This window comes from Onychostruthus taczanowskii, unplaced genomic scaffold (assembly GCF_017590055.1).
Source record: "Onychostruthus taczanowskii isolate IOZ18803 unplaced genomic scaffold, ASM1759005v1 scaffold1, whole genome shotgun sequence".
NCBI lineage: Eukaryota > Metazoa > Chordata > Aves > Passeriformes > Passeridae > Onychostruthus > Onychostruthus taczanowskii.
Genome location: NW_024496525.1, coordinates 28,827,891 through 28,842,796, shown reverse-complemented (window position 1 = coordinate 28,842,796; position 14,906 = coordinate 28,827,891).

Below are 14,906 nucleotides of genomic sequence, written 5' to 3'. Positions count from 1 at the left end.
CCCGGGGCTGGCAGCGCCCGCAGCCGCCGCACCGCGCTGCCCGCGCCCGCCCGCTCCCGTGGTGGCCTCGGGCGGCCGGTTTTGGGTTGATTCCGCCCAGAGCTCAACAGGGCAGGTACTGGGCTGGACAGCCGGCACAGGGTGTCACACAGCACCGGAGTGCATCCTACTGGGAACTAATCCCTTAGACTCCTCAAGTGACGTCTGCTGGACTCGGTTCTGCCGCTGAGGCTTTTGTACGATCCAAACACTACTCGGAGTTTACGTGGCTGATGGACGTGTTTAATAACAAGAAAACCCAACTACAGTACAATTAGTGCTTCTGCACCCTTTGTCAATCTCATCCTGGGCTGAGACCGATTAGATTTAGCTTTGAGGCTGGAAAGAAGAGATCTGGTGTAGTCTTTACACCGTGTGGCCCTAGGCAGCCCAGGTGACATACTTTGCTCTGTGAAGCGCTCAGAATGGTGCTTCTTTGCCCAAATAAAACTGCTGAGGAGACTTTCCTTACCCTAAAGTTCCTCATGGCACCCCCCAGGAAAGTAGCTAGTCCACATACACCTCATATAGCCATATCATATGTGGTGTTATCGGCTAGTAAGATCTAGTCCCATGCAGATGGCACTTTTTAACACAGCTAGCCAAAGTGTATTGTGTATTTTAATGTTAACACAACGACTGCCCCTCAAAGAATGGAGTTCATGCTCATATACTATTTCTGACTCCTATTCTGAGACAAAAGAACTACTGAACAGTGCATGTGGACTATAAAATCACTGTGTGGCTTGGAACATCCTGTCAGGAGACCATATGTGTTACACTTTTAATATGAGTTTATTTTCTCTCCATATGCTTATGTAACTGCTGTTAAGGTCACTCAAAACTCTCAAATGTGCAGGTAACCAGAATACCCAATGAACTCGTTTGAGAATCCTCTGCCCTTTTATTTTTGGTCACTCAAAACCACTTTTTTTCATAGATAACCTTTGCAAGTGGTTTGGAAAGCACATGATCAAGTTGCTGCCCCTGAAGAGTTTGCAAGCTGTGCAAAAAAATGAGAATGCAGTTATACAACTCCATATTGCATAAAAAAAAACCTGATGTAAAGACATCTCCCTCTTCATCCCAGCTAATCTTTTATTCCTGTGGTTAACACTGGCTGTTGTTTCAGTGTTTATAATGATTATTAGACACTGCTAAATAACACTGAAACAATGCTTAATATATAAAGAATGGATTGCAGTAGCCAAACATATTCTGGATAATGAGATTTATCCTATAGCCTCCTGATTTGCTATTGGAGTTCTTGATTAGTTTGGCATCCATGAAACGTTTCAGAAATGAAAGGAAAATTAAATGCTGTGCATATTTAGCAGTGAGTTGTAGAACAAGAACTACAGACTTGGTCTGCTCGTCACTGTGAAACAGCATAAAATGCCTTCTGGAAGTCCCCTGTGAGCATTTACAATACAGCTCCCATGCCAGAGCTACCACTGTTTTGCTCTTTCAGGCAGGGCAATTATTTGGTTGCCCCTCAGGCTGGGGACTGCTCAGCAATTCATAAGCAAGGCACTGCTGAAGCAGAAATGAGCTGCCTTGGCTTATTAAAGAGACCATTCAATTAAAGATGGCTTCTTTTATAGCTTGTTTTTAGCTGAGTTTTGAGGCTTCCCAGGCCACAGGTAGGAGCTCCTGGGCTGCGTTTGAAGGATCTGTGGTGTGGTGGATAGAGCACACAGCTCTGGCTTTTCTTCCCAGCTCTGCCTGGAGACTTAATTTACTATTCCCAAGATACTGTGTTTCTGCCTGGATTCTCCAATTCATGGAATGAGGGCAGTGAATGATCATCCACCCCATGGCAATCTCTCAAGGTGTAGTTTATTGATATTTTTAATCACCTTTTTTTTCTTTTTTTATGAGTTCTCTGCTGAGCCATTGCTAGAGACTAAACTCGGAAGGAGAACTGTTACCCTTGACCTGACATGCTAAATTTGAAGTTGCCCTTGTTCCTTCCCGAGGGCAATAACATGCATCTGTGCAGCAGTCACTGAATGGGGGTGAAGTTTGATTTAAGCAGTATTCTCCAAGATCATATGGTAGTTTGAGAATTTTGTACTCAGAAGGTTTTGTATTAAAATGACTCATTTTTAATGTGGTTAATTTAAGTACTCATTCTTGTGCCTAATGGCCTGAATCAATCAATTAAATATTTTGTGCTGTATATCAGCTATTGAAAACAAGTCCTCTTTTTTTAGTTTATTTTTTGGTAGCTTTTTAATTGATATTTTTTAAGATATTGGATTGCTCTTATTCCCACTGAAGTTCATTGAAGTTTTTGACTTTAATTAATTCCCAATATTAGAATTTTTATTGATGGATGAAATTGAAGAAGCCAGGTACAAAAATGCAGTATTTGCTTGCAAACAACACAACATTAAGGCAGAAAAAACCCTACATTTAAAAAATGTTGTTTGTTTTGGTGTATGAATCCTGAAATCTTTAGTGGTCATTGAAGAAACTGATAGTTGTAGGTACTCTGCAGCTCAAGAAAACTTTCTTATGTACCTCAAACTGACCTCCTTGAATGTGCAACATCCAGGTTTTTTCACTCTTTCTGCATACATTAGAATTTGTTAGTGTTCATGGGACTGTGGGCATGAATGAGTGAATGTGGGCACATTGATTAAAAATGCAAACAAATTGCATTTCATCAAATGACCAATATTAGACCCCATGTCTTAAGTCCATCCTTAAGGGGAGCTTAATGCTCTGAGCTTTAATAGCCAAAGGACACACTGCTCATACCCAAGTCAGCTGTGAACACCATCCCTAAAAACTTAACAGTCAGGAATTAAATACAGGGTTATAGCTCTTCTCAAAGGACATTAGGCTTTGCTTTTTCAGTACTCATCTGATCACAAAACCCTTCTGCTCCTCATTTGCCTTCTTGGCATTTTATTTTCCAGATTGGTGGAGATACTGAGGACAGATTGTTATTATAAGAATAAAATAAAGGAAAATGTGACACAAACCCACAGTGCAGGTGAGGTAAGACCTGAACAGAACAGAACCCATGCTAGGCAGTCTGTGATCCACTGGCATGGAGACTGCTCATTCACACAGCTCTTACTATTCTACACAAACAATTGAAAAAATATATTAAACCTTAGGAAAGATGAAAGAATAGTTTTACAGCACAGTCAAAAGCAAATGGGCATCTTCTATTCAAGGTGCTTTTCCAGGGAACACAAATAGCTGAAGTCACATTGGCTGTGGCAGGCCTACCAATACATTTTGATTTTGAGGAAGTGTTTAATGCAAGAAACCTGGGGAGCCAGCCCAGTGCAGGCAGCACTGTGTGCTGTATCAGGAACACTGTCAGAGGGTTCGATGAGCGGAAATCCCACTGTGTCCTGACATGCTGGGATGACTCAGATGTGGAATGGAACAAACCGCTGTAGCATCAAAGACTGAATTTCTCCTTCTAATGGAACAATGTGAGTCCATCACATCCTTTAATTGTGCTGTGATGAAGCACCTTCAGCCTTTGGTGCACATTTCTGGGCTCTGTGTCATGTGTCACAGCAGATTTTTGTACAAAGCAGTGAGGCAGCCCTGCAGAGGATGTAAATCAGCAGAGCTCAACCATAGTGTATAATATCCAGGATTCCCATACAGGTGACACGTTGCTAAATGCTTTTCCTGTCCTTCTTATGCTCATTTTATGCACAGGCAGGATGATAACATCACCATTTTACAGCATTCAGATAATTGCTTTTTTTGCTCTCAACTTGCTACCATAGAAATTCTAATGTCAGAGTCCTCAAGAGACCATATGGGCAGTAAACATTCCTTATGTGTTGCATGTGCAGAAAGAACATATTTTCTTATCAGTTCACACAAAAGCAGATCATGCAGAAATGATTTTTTAAAATTACTACTATTTTCCCTGCGGTAACAGCGATAGAACAATAAGTAACAACCTTTGAATGGGTTCTCTCTGTTTTATAGTACATGGATCTTTTTGCCTTTTGGTCACAAGAGAAATAAAGACATTAAAATGTATATTTCTTTTCAGAAAGCGTTGTATTGATTTTATGTAACATCTGAATACTTTGTGTTGTAACTTAACATATAACCATATAATTCGTCTGCAACAAGAAATAGACCAAAAGACTTGCTCAGTGAATTGTATAAATGAGCCTTTCCTCATCAGTGATCCAAGGCATAATAAAATACCCTGCTTTTTCATTTCCCTCTGTGAGGTGAAAAAGCTCACTTACAGAAGCTAGTATATTCCACTGAAAGAAAAGGTGATTAATCATAGCTTGAGCTCATACTCAAAAGGAAAAAATCCCATTTGGATCCAGGCATTTTCCCAGGATCATTCAGTTCCATCTCTAGTTTGGAGAGAATAAGGGTTTTTTGATTAAGAACCACAAAAATGTTACTTTGTTGGAAGAAAGCTAACAGCAGCCAATGCTGCTATTACACCACCCCGTTAAAGGACAAAAAGCTAATAAACAGGTTGTTCAGATATTTTCTAATAGTTGAAAATACAAGTCACAGCCAATAAAAGCCAGCTGAAACTTGAAAGATTCTTCCCCAAAGTAATCAGGTTATGCAGCAAAGAATGGATGCTGGTCTAAACCCAGAGATATTACAAATTTAGTATTTCTGAAATCTTTCTGAGAAATGAGGTGTATAACACTGACAGCTCAACCAAGCCCTCAGACATGTATTTCATAAAAAACATACCTAGAGGCCAAACAAATTTTCAGGAAGGACAAAATAGGAAAGCAAAAAAGATGAAACTGCAAAAGTCCATGTGGACAGTCTAGTAGGCTCTTTTCTGGAGAAACAGGGATCGTGGCTGTGCAGACCATGCATACTGTAGGATACCTGGAGAATCCTGAACAGTCTGGCAACTCTTGGGTAGTTACATCCCTTGCGTATCTGCCCCAGCATCAGCAAGCATCTGGTAACCACACTGCCACTGGTTTCTAATCAAATCCAGTGTCTTCATGAAGTACTCAAAGAATGACTTTCTCTGATAAGGGAATATGCAAATTTTCAGTGTGTTTACAGTAGTATTGCATTTAAGGGCCAAGACGACCATGCTCCTCCATCACTGACTCACTGCCTTTCCTTTCTCATTCTCTGGGCAAGGTTGAGAAGAAACACATGTGGCCATTTCCCTCTCCAAAGCTGAGGAGGCTTTGCCCCCAGAATTGCTGTGGGGTATCTGCCACTGTGGGGTATCTTCAAGCACCTCTCGTGGTAACAGCAAATGCTGCAGTGCTCTGGGAACATTGCAACTAAAACCTGCTCTGGGGGCAGTACCTGGAAACTTGAGGGAGATTCTGAGCAGGTCCTGATTGCTTCCCTTTCTGTTGCTGTTCTGCACCACAGAAAAGGCAGTAATGGAGCCACAGTACTGCAGACAACTAAATTCTCTCACAGCCTAATTCTGGAGGAAGCTCATGATGGCATTTTACAAATCCAGGTGGGTGAGGTGCCTGCCTGCCACTGCTGTCTACACAGGCTCAGTGTCTGGTGTGCTTCAACATCTTTGGCATTTCCACTGTCTGTATGTGCCTCTAGACTTTTGTAATTCCAGCTCTAAAGTCCTATTGACCTAAATCATGGAATTAATTCCTAAGTTTTGAAAGAATGGCATTTTCAGACACTTAGAGTTATTTTGCCATAAGCAAAATGTCTCATAGTCTGTACATCAGTTATGATTTATGAGTCAACCTGACATAGTTCAAAATGCTCAAAAGTAGATGTGGCACTTAAAAAGCTTTGCAGAAACATAGCTGTGAAAGCCGAAAAGGCACAACCACATCAACAGGCACAAACTCTAGGTGTTGTGCAGAATTTTTATTTTTGCAGTTTTCTAAGATCTGCTGGAAATAACTGCAAATTAGAGCTGCATTTATTTGATGTTTAATTCATAAGCAATAGTATCTGTTGCTGTAGGAGTACATGGGTTTAAAGGAGTTTCTACTCTTGGCTCTTCCCTGGCCTCAGAGTTGGCTGCAGCATTTTCAGTGGGGACCTGATGGGTGTCAGGGATTTGTCAGCTTTGGCTGTTGCAGGCAGGAAGGAGCAAAGCTCAGGAGCAAAGGGGTTTTCCTGTCAGTGACCTGTCACAAGCCCTGAACAGGTCATGTCTGGGAAATGATGGTCTGATCACCTCCCACAGTCCCAATGGTCCAGCAAGGGGGAGGTCAGATAAGGAGGTCTTGAACTAACTACAGCTAATATATGTCAAAATTAACAGCCTGATTTTCACACAGAGATAACTGGGAGGTCACTGGAGATCACACAGCATTGCTATTTCTGGATGCCCTTAGGGCATCCTGCAGTAACCCAAGCCAGACTGAGCAGAGCCCTGTTCACTGTATCAACATCTGGGTCAGGAGCAGAAGGAAATCCCCTCTGAGCAAGCATCAGCAGTGAAAAAAGCATCCCTGCTCCTGGTGCTTTGGCTGTTCATCAGCTAAGGAGGATCCTGTGCTATTTCTAAATGCTGACTCTGTTTTATGCAACCCAGGCAGTGCTCCATGAAATAACCACCACTTATCCCTTGACTGAGAGCAGCTTCTCAAGGCCTCTCAGCTCTTTACTGCTCCTAAATGCTGTGGATTAAGGAGCAGAGAAGGTGGCCTTTCAGGGTCACTCGAAGCCCAAGGAAGGCATTGAGGTGCTCCTGGATGGATTGCCTCTGGACTCCACTGGAGGAGGCGGCTGAGTTGTTGGGATAATGCAAACCTTGCAGCTGCTCTTAACTGTCATGCATGAAGTTCTACCAGGATGCAAACTCTTCTGTCAACAGATTCTCACTTAAATTGTGGTGTCCAATGCATAGCCTGCTACCTTATGGATATTTCCTGTATCTGACGTGGCAGAGACAATGGGATGGATCTGGGTTAAGGATTAGTACTTTTCCCTATTCTTTATGTGACATGTGTGTGGTGGTTTGGTCTCTAGTGGATCCAAATCCATGTTTTCACCTCCTTTCTTCAAATGTAGCTCAGTAACACCTCAGAGCTGTTACCATACAAACAGCTGTCATGTGAGCTGTATCCAATGGCATCTTTATTAGCCTCTATTAGCTTGCTTGGGAAACTGGCTTGTTCACAGCACTGTCCTCACAAGGGAATGCCCATACTTAGCCTTCTTCCCCTCCATGCCTCTTCATCCAAGCACTCAGCATTGCCAGCTTTCTTATTTGTAAGCTCCAAGAGAAGATTCCCTGCATATCTCAACTAAAGGTCCTCTCTATGAGGCAAAGCATTGCCTGCACTGATGCTTCATGTGGCATGACTCCATCTCCTGGTAACCACGGGGAAATAAAGCCATCTGCTATTTGGGAGTCCCAGGATCATTCTTGGCTTTTTGCTGTTACATGGAGTGTGTGTGTCCCCTGGCTGTGCCAGTGGCATCCTGAAGGTGTAAATGGAAACTGACCACAGGGTCTGGATGCCTTCAGTGTGAGACCCTCCATGGCCAGGCCAGCCTGATGCGGCCAAATATCTCTCTGTTGCATCTACAGTACATTAATTAGGAGTATTTAGCCCATAACTGTACAGATCTCACCTTTGATGCGTTAAGGAGGGTTGAGCCCACCCAGCAGTAAGCAGGTAGCCATGCTGAATACTTGGATTCAATTACCTTATGATGAGACCACCATGAATTAAAGGTGTTCAGGATACCCTAGGCAGGAGGCTAGAGTATGTAGCCTAATTTCTTTGCTTAATCTTTTCTTTCCGCTGTTTCCATCAATAAAAAGGGGAGGCAGATCTTTTATACTTCACAGTACTCTAGTATTGTACCAGTGCAAATCATAAGAACACACAGAAGTTCTCTTTTCATCTTCTCAAATAAAGGCTTATTCATTTTGGACAAGAACACCTTATAAGACTTTAAAATATATATAATAGACACAAATATTGATAATCATAAAAACAGAGAAACTGTAGAGTAGTGGTAACTAATGCAGCAGTTCACTACAATGATGTGAAAGGTTCCTAGAAATGGAAAAATTCCTCCTTCACAGTGATGACTCTTGTCCTTTAAAAAACAGCCAGATGAGACTTTCTACCCACAGGGCTCTCCTGCAGTGACAGTTACATTAACCTTTGCTGACAAGCACTTCTCTTTGCTTGTAAAATCAGCTTAGTGAGTGCAAAATTCTTCCAGACTTTAAAATGGTTACTATCATAATGGAGGTACGCTCCATGCAAAACAAAACATCCTCATGCCTCACAATTACTCCTGGTTTTTTTGCTTTGAGATCTCTGGGTGGGCTGATACAGGATGATGTTTGGGCATCTGTCTGCTTTGGCCAATATTGCAGAAGAGACGTGAATGTAGGAAAGGACACTGAGGTTTTTCCTGTGTTTCTCTCCCTGGGCATTTTTCCATGCTTATCACCAGATTGTCTGGGCAATGAACAACAAAGCAGAGGAGCAGTAATATATGCCTGGGCTATCTGTCTGTTGCTATTAGAGAAATGCTTCAAAACTGCAGAAGCAGCCAGCCCTCTCCCTCCTGCGCAGGGCACACGCGCACACGAACGCATGCTCCATCCCTGACATCTTATTTCCCCCTATTAATTTCACATCCTTCTGGATTATACATCTGAGCTCTCCTACACATGCAAGAAACTCCTCCCATGCAGAGGGAATTCTTCTGGGCTTGGGCAAAAGGAGGGTCTGCCAGTCTCCTCCCACCTGTGACAACACCAAGCCTTTGAAACTGGGTCACACGAGCTCTGCTCTTCAGGGTTAAGCTCTCGTATCACCTGGGGCAGTTTCAAAGCCTTCATAGCCCCATGGATTGAATTTAAACCATACAACATATACAGTTCTGATGCACTCAGCAGTTCTGTGATATTTCTATGACATTTGTAGCTGCTGACCAGAAATCTCCAGGACTAGGACTTTGGCATAAAATGCAAGTCAGGCTCCCAATCCAGTGCCACCTCGTCACAAATCTGTCATGTCCTGGATATCAGCAAGATACAGGAATCCAGCACATCACTGAAAAGATTTAAAAAGCTTGGAACAGAAAGGAATGGAATGGAATAGAATAGAATAGAATAGAAATTATATAAATTAGAATAGAAATATGAATAAAATATGAATAGACTATAAGGATTAAAAATTTATAAAAATGCTTGAAATTATGATTTTTATATCTGGGTAATTTTGCAGTGCAAACACAATGTATTCTTACACTGTCTTTCCTCTAAGTGCCAACTTAAAGTAACACTGCCAACCCATGACATTTATTGCAAAACTCCTACTGAGCTCTAAGGTGCAAACCTTGCTTTCAAGCCTATCTTTTCACTGTATTTGGTGGGGCTGGAATTGCCCAGGTCAAATAATTAACTGTTAAGACCATAAAGCAAAATATTACATTAAGTGTCAGAAGGAGCAACCTTCTGGTGCAAAAGCAGTGGGCAAATACTTTGCCGCAACGATCAAGTGAAGTTACTTTTCTAATAACTCCCAAATTAAGCCAGTCTTATTATTCGCATTATTCTGGGATGTTTGATTCAAGATATCTTTGTAAAGATGCAAAGTTAACTGGCAAATCAGACCAAAAATGCTGAATTTCTAAGAAGATAATTGCATGTACTTAGTATTATCAAGTTAAATTTTGGAACTGACCTCATCTGCTACATGTTAAGACTTAATTGTTTCATATGGTTCATTAAAGAAGGGTCCATGAAGCCTTGCTGGAGCTAGACTGAGTTCCTTTGCAAAGTATGTTTATGAAAATTTGTTTACTGGCATTTAGAGGGGAAATTATTTTCTGCTTCCTGTATACTCACTTGAAGGACTGGCAACATCTTGTTTAACACAGGTGTAATTCCATTATTTTGACACCAAACAAGAAACAAAATTCCAATATAAATACAAATGTGAGAAATCAGGCCTGTTTTCTGCAGATCACAATAAGTCAATGGCAGCACAGTCCTTGACTTCATTTGGGCCAGGATTTTAGCCAGGATACTTTGTCATCCAAGCTTCCATGTGAAAAGCTTTAAAATAACCCACTAAAAAGGAAAAGATCATGGATAATGCAGTCATGGTATATCACTCAAACAGAGTTTAGGGACAGCTCACCAGCCAGAGCTGTAAAACACAGCACAATTATTTGGATGGTGAGGTCCTTGGGACTGAAAGCAATTTTTTGGCTTCCTTTGCTGGGGCACTGAGATGCTTCTTTCATTCATGGACTTATACTTACAGATAATTATTACGAATTATTCCAGTGAATGAAATTAGTGAGGCATTAAAAATTGTGCAATTTTTTTTCTTACTACCTCTGCCCATTTAGCAACTTTGCTTTATGGCTGGTGGTGGTCAGCTACAGGCTCTATGTCTTCTTCCTAAACAGCAAATGCCTTTGTTAAAGAAAATAGATGATTTAAAAGTCATGTTCCACCCGTGTGCCTGCTCGGTACTGTCCACTCACCTCAGTCTTAAGTGTTCTGCTGCCACAGGGTCCCAAACCTCCTGGCTGCTCTGTGCCCATCTTTTTCAGACTTCCTCACCTTCTTTATTTGCACCTAAATTGCTATGAATAATAAAACAGCAGTTCAATTTCTTAGCTTTAACAGATGCATCTGACTTCTGCTTTGTTTCACAGTTTCAGCTATGAATAAAACCAATCAAGGCATGTGAAGAAGCCTGGGGGTCAGAACAGTTTAGAAAAGGGTCACTAATAATCTGAAACTGTGGTCAGAATGTCTGGTTTAAATGTCTGAAAGAGCCATGGGAAGGGAAGGCAACTTTTTTCTGCTCTTAAATTCACATGTAGAAATGTTTCCATTTTAATATCTGCAACTTTTTAAAAATGATCCACAGTTTCTGGAAACAGACTAACAAATCCTGAAACTGGTATTTGGGAAGTAGTGTGATTATTATTCCAGTCTGATCCAAGATCTAAAAGAATTTCTAATTTATCATATCAAGGTTTCCTGATGAGTAGCCATGAGGGAGATTTCAAAGGTCAGGAGAAATAAAATGCAGATTTAAATTCAAATTAATCAGAAACAGACTCCAGGCTGGCTTACAGGTACATGGGTAAACATTCACCACAGACTATATATCACTCCAAAACCTGGGAATGTAATCTAGAATTGAATTTCAGAGCACTGAACAAAATGTAAGCCATAGGAAAAAAGCTGTGGCTGAAGGTGAAAATCACACAGCAGAGACTGGGGAGCAACAGAGCAGGGGAATGGGTGGACATGACCCGAGTCTGCCTGGCCTTATCCGTCACTGGGGCAGGGGAAAAGCTGCTCTGATTGATTCTATTGTCAGCCTCAAGATGGTTTTCCATGATCAGACCCCTGACTTGCTACTTTTCTGGGATTTGTCATTTTTCAGAGTAGGAAGAGACCCTTAAGGACCTGTTGCCACAACTGCAGGAAAGGCTGAGCTGTGTCACAGAGACCACAATGCTGACCAGGTCTGAGGCTTAGAGATTTTGTATGACAGCTGTTGAATATCTGAAAGCTTTGGTCAAAAGTTTGTCAGGCATATAGAAGATCTAGTAGATGTGTTTGCTTTATTTAATCCATATATTTGCCCATTAAATAATTCAGAAGGCGTTGTATTAAACAGACTTCAGAGAAAAGTGATGGGAGTGCATTTGCTGAAGCAAGAACTTGTATAATGAGACATTTCATAAAAGAAGCTGGACTTTTAAAGTCAGAATGGATTAAGGGTATGAATTCATGTGTCCCATGAGAACTTATTATAAACTCGAAGGACATTCAGAGACCTTCAGCAAGAAGCAGCTCTCACACTTGAGTTTCATTTTAGTACCATTGCAGTTGTAAATAAATTGTTTTTATAGTTGTTTCAGTGTGAATAAGAATCTTATCTGATCACCTAATTAGCAGTATGTGGGGGGTTTGTAAAAAATGAGAAATGTATTACGGATGCTTCTGTGCATTTCTGAACACAAAAAAATTATATCTATAAAAATGGTATCTTTCTTTTAGGACTACAAAAAAAGAGAATTTAAATTATACTGAATAAACCCCTTTGAAAAAAGTCAAATGAGTTTTTCCCTATCTGAGGCATTGTTACAACACAATCAGTTGGACACTGATAACTGCTCATCACACTCATGGCTGATTTCCTACTCTCACACAGTAATAATCATATTATGATCGTGCTAACTACTGTGCTGCCAAAGCTACAGGAAAATGATAACCTGCCTGAAAGGATCACCTTCAGAGGGAGTGTAAAAGAAAGAAACCCAAACTGAAAACTTCCCCATTCATCCCCAGTTGCAGGGGAGAGCCTTTTGCCTAAACCTGGCTGTGGGCACACCAGAGCAGTGAGGATGAGGGAGATGGGACCTCCTGCTGCCAGCACCTCGGGCTGCTCTGTCCTTTAGGATTTCTTTTTCAGAGCCCATTTTGCGAAGCCAGCTTCGGTGTGGCTCTCTCCCTGATGCCTCAGGTAACACAGACACTCTCTTCCCATCCTATTCCATTTCCCTTTTCCCCCTCATTTTCACAGAGACTTCAGCTTTCTTTTGGCCAACCCAGTTAAACCCAGGGAAACCACACTTCTTAGCGGTGATTAAGTGTAGCCAGTGACACAAAAACTAGAGAAGAAGAGTCCTGCATTTAATTTTTATTAAGAATTTTTTTTAAAAAAAAGGCTGTATAAATGGTCACTCTATTTTAATTCCTCTTTGATTTTTCTGTAGCAGAAATAAGTTGTCTCCCCTGTTTATTTTAAAAGTGCATTTGAGCTGTTCCACATTATTTCTGCTTTGGACATGAGCTATCACTGTTACAGGTGTGTGCAAATTGTGACAGACCAGAATATTTTAGTTTGAAGGGACCCACAATGACCACCTAGTCCATCTAGGCTGCTCTTATATGATGGACTGCTTTTGCTCAGCCCAGGGGCAGGAGACCTTTATGTCTCACCCATCAGCTGTTCCTGCTGCCAGGGAGACACTTTCCTGTGGTTCTTCAGCAAGGTTTGACCTCTGGTATGTGACAGGTGAAAGACAATGACTGATCTGAGGCCTGGCTCTCATTTGGTGATTCTACTAATGAAGTAGCATGTGGACAGGCAACAGCTTTCATTAGCTGTCCATTTTCTTCCCTGCAGCAGCTGCTGTGTTTTAGTTTCACAGCAAGAGTTATGCAGGATTGTAGGATGGAGTCTGAGAAGACGAAATATTAAGCTCACTCAGGAACCAGATTGCCTTCTCATCACAAGTTTTGTACTAAATAATGACATAATTAGTTACCATAATGATTTTTATTTTAAAAATATATGATACCATTTATCAACTGCAAACTAATTTCATTTTTTCTGTCTTATGAATTTAAGATTCATGTAAGACTGATCATGCTGTAAGTGAAAGCAAGTCCTATTTTTACTTAGCCAAAAGAGTATTTGCAGTATGTTAAAACCATAGTTGCATTTCTTACTGTTCCAAGCCTTTTGTATTTCAGTTGTCAAATGCAAATATATAAAAATTACACTTCTGAGATTTTTAAACTTTTGGTGTTGCACTGTTTTACTGGTTTTGTTTTCTTTATTTTTTTTTTAATGAAACTATTAGCCTAAGATTTAAAGCAGCTTAATTATGTGATCAAAAAAATCTCCTTAGTTTGCACTCTCTTTGTCTGGCTGGTGTAGATACAGATCTGCCATCTCTTGCCTTGCACAAGTCTGTGAAGGGCAGGGACAATTTCCCTAAGATTTAAGAAGAAGACTAGCATTTTAGCACTATCACAGTAAAGAGCAGGAGTGTGTGAAATTATTGAAACAACAAGGCTTGGTATCTCTAAAGGCTCAACCCTTCTGTTTATGCCAGGGGCAGTGAAGGGAGGGGGCAGCATACCATAAGATATTTTTCCCCCATCAGCACCCCCCACTCCTGGCTGGGACCACATTTCCAAGCTCATTCTGGCGAGTAAGTAATTCATGTCTCATACCCAGGGAGGGATGAGGCCCTGCCAGGGATGAGGCTGATAACTGGTTTCTCTTTGAGGCGCTGAGATGGGGACACCTGTTAATGAGAAAGTTGACCAAGGACACCAGCCCCACTGACACCAACTATTTAGCAGCTGTCAGGCAGTAATGACTCCAGTCACTCCTATCTGGCCTGGGTTTGAACCAGTAACCCAGAGACAAAGGCCTCCTATCTCATTACTGCCTCTCCCTGGAGCCAGCCCCCTCTTTTCCAGCAGCCGTCTATCGCATTAGTGTCAAAATCTTGCATTTAAAGGAAGAGGTTTGCAAAGGTACATCTGTCCAGCACCTAAAAGCCCTCTCCTGCACCCAGAAAGTTCTGTCTCAGGCTGACAGCTGACAGGGAGGTACTGCAGGGTCTATCCCATTTTGGGCTCCTCCACTCCCACATCCCTTTGCCTCCCAGTGCCCACTGTATTTCCAAACTAAAAGTCTTTATTCTATTATTATTAAGAGCACTGTGTGTGGCCTCTTAAAATAGCTGGGGGACAAAGGAAGGAGCACCAAATTACAGACAGATATAAAAGCCATTTAAGTTAGCTGAGTTGCTCCCACTTACCCTAAGAGAAGATTCAGCTCACCCAGTGAAAATAAAATGAGTAGGCTTACCTGTCTAACATACCTGATAAGTACAGGGGCTGCAAAATAATCTTCCTCTAAGGACATACATGAAAATATCAGCAGCCAAACACATTTTGGCTTCAATTTATCAGGAATCTGATCCAGATAGTATTCAGTAGTGAGCACTACCCAAACTGTATCTACCAGCTCCAAAACAACATGCTTCTGGGATAGAAATGGCAATAAAATGTTACCTGAAGACACTACAGACAAGAACAACTCCTGCATCTTCCCCTTTCCCTTCCCCCT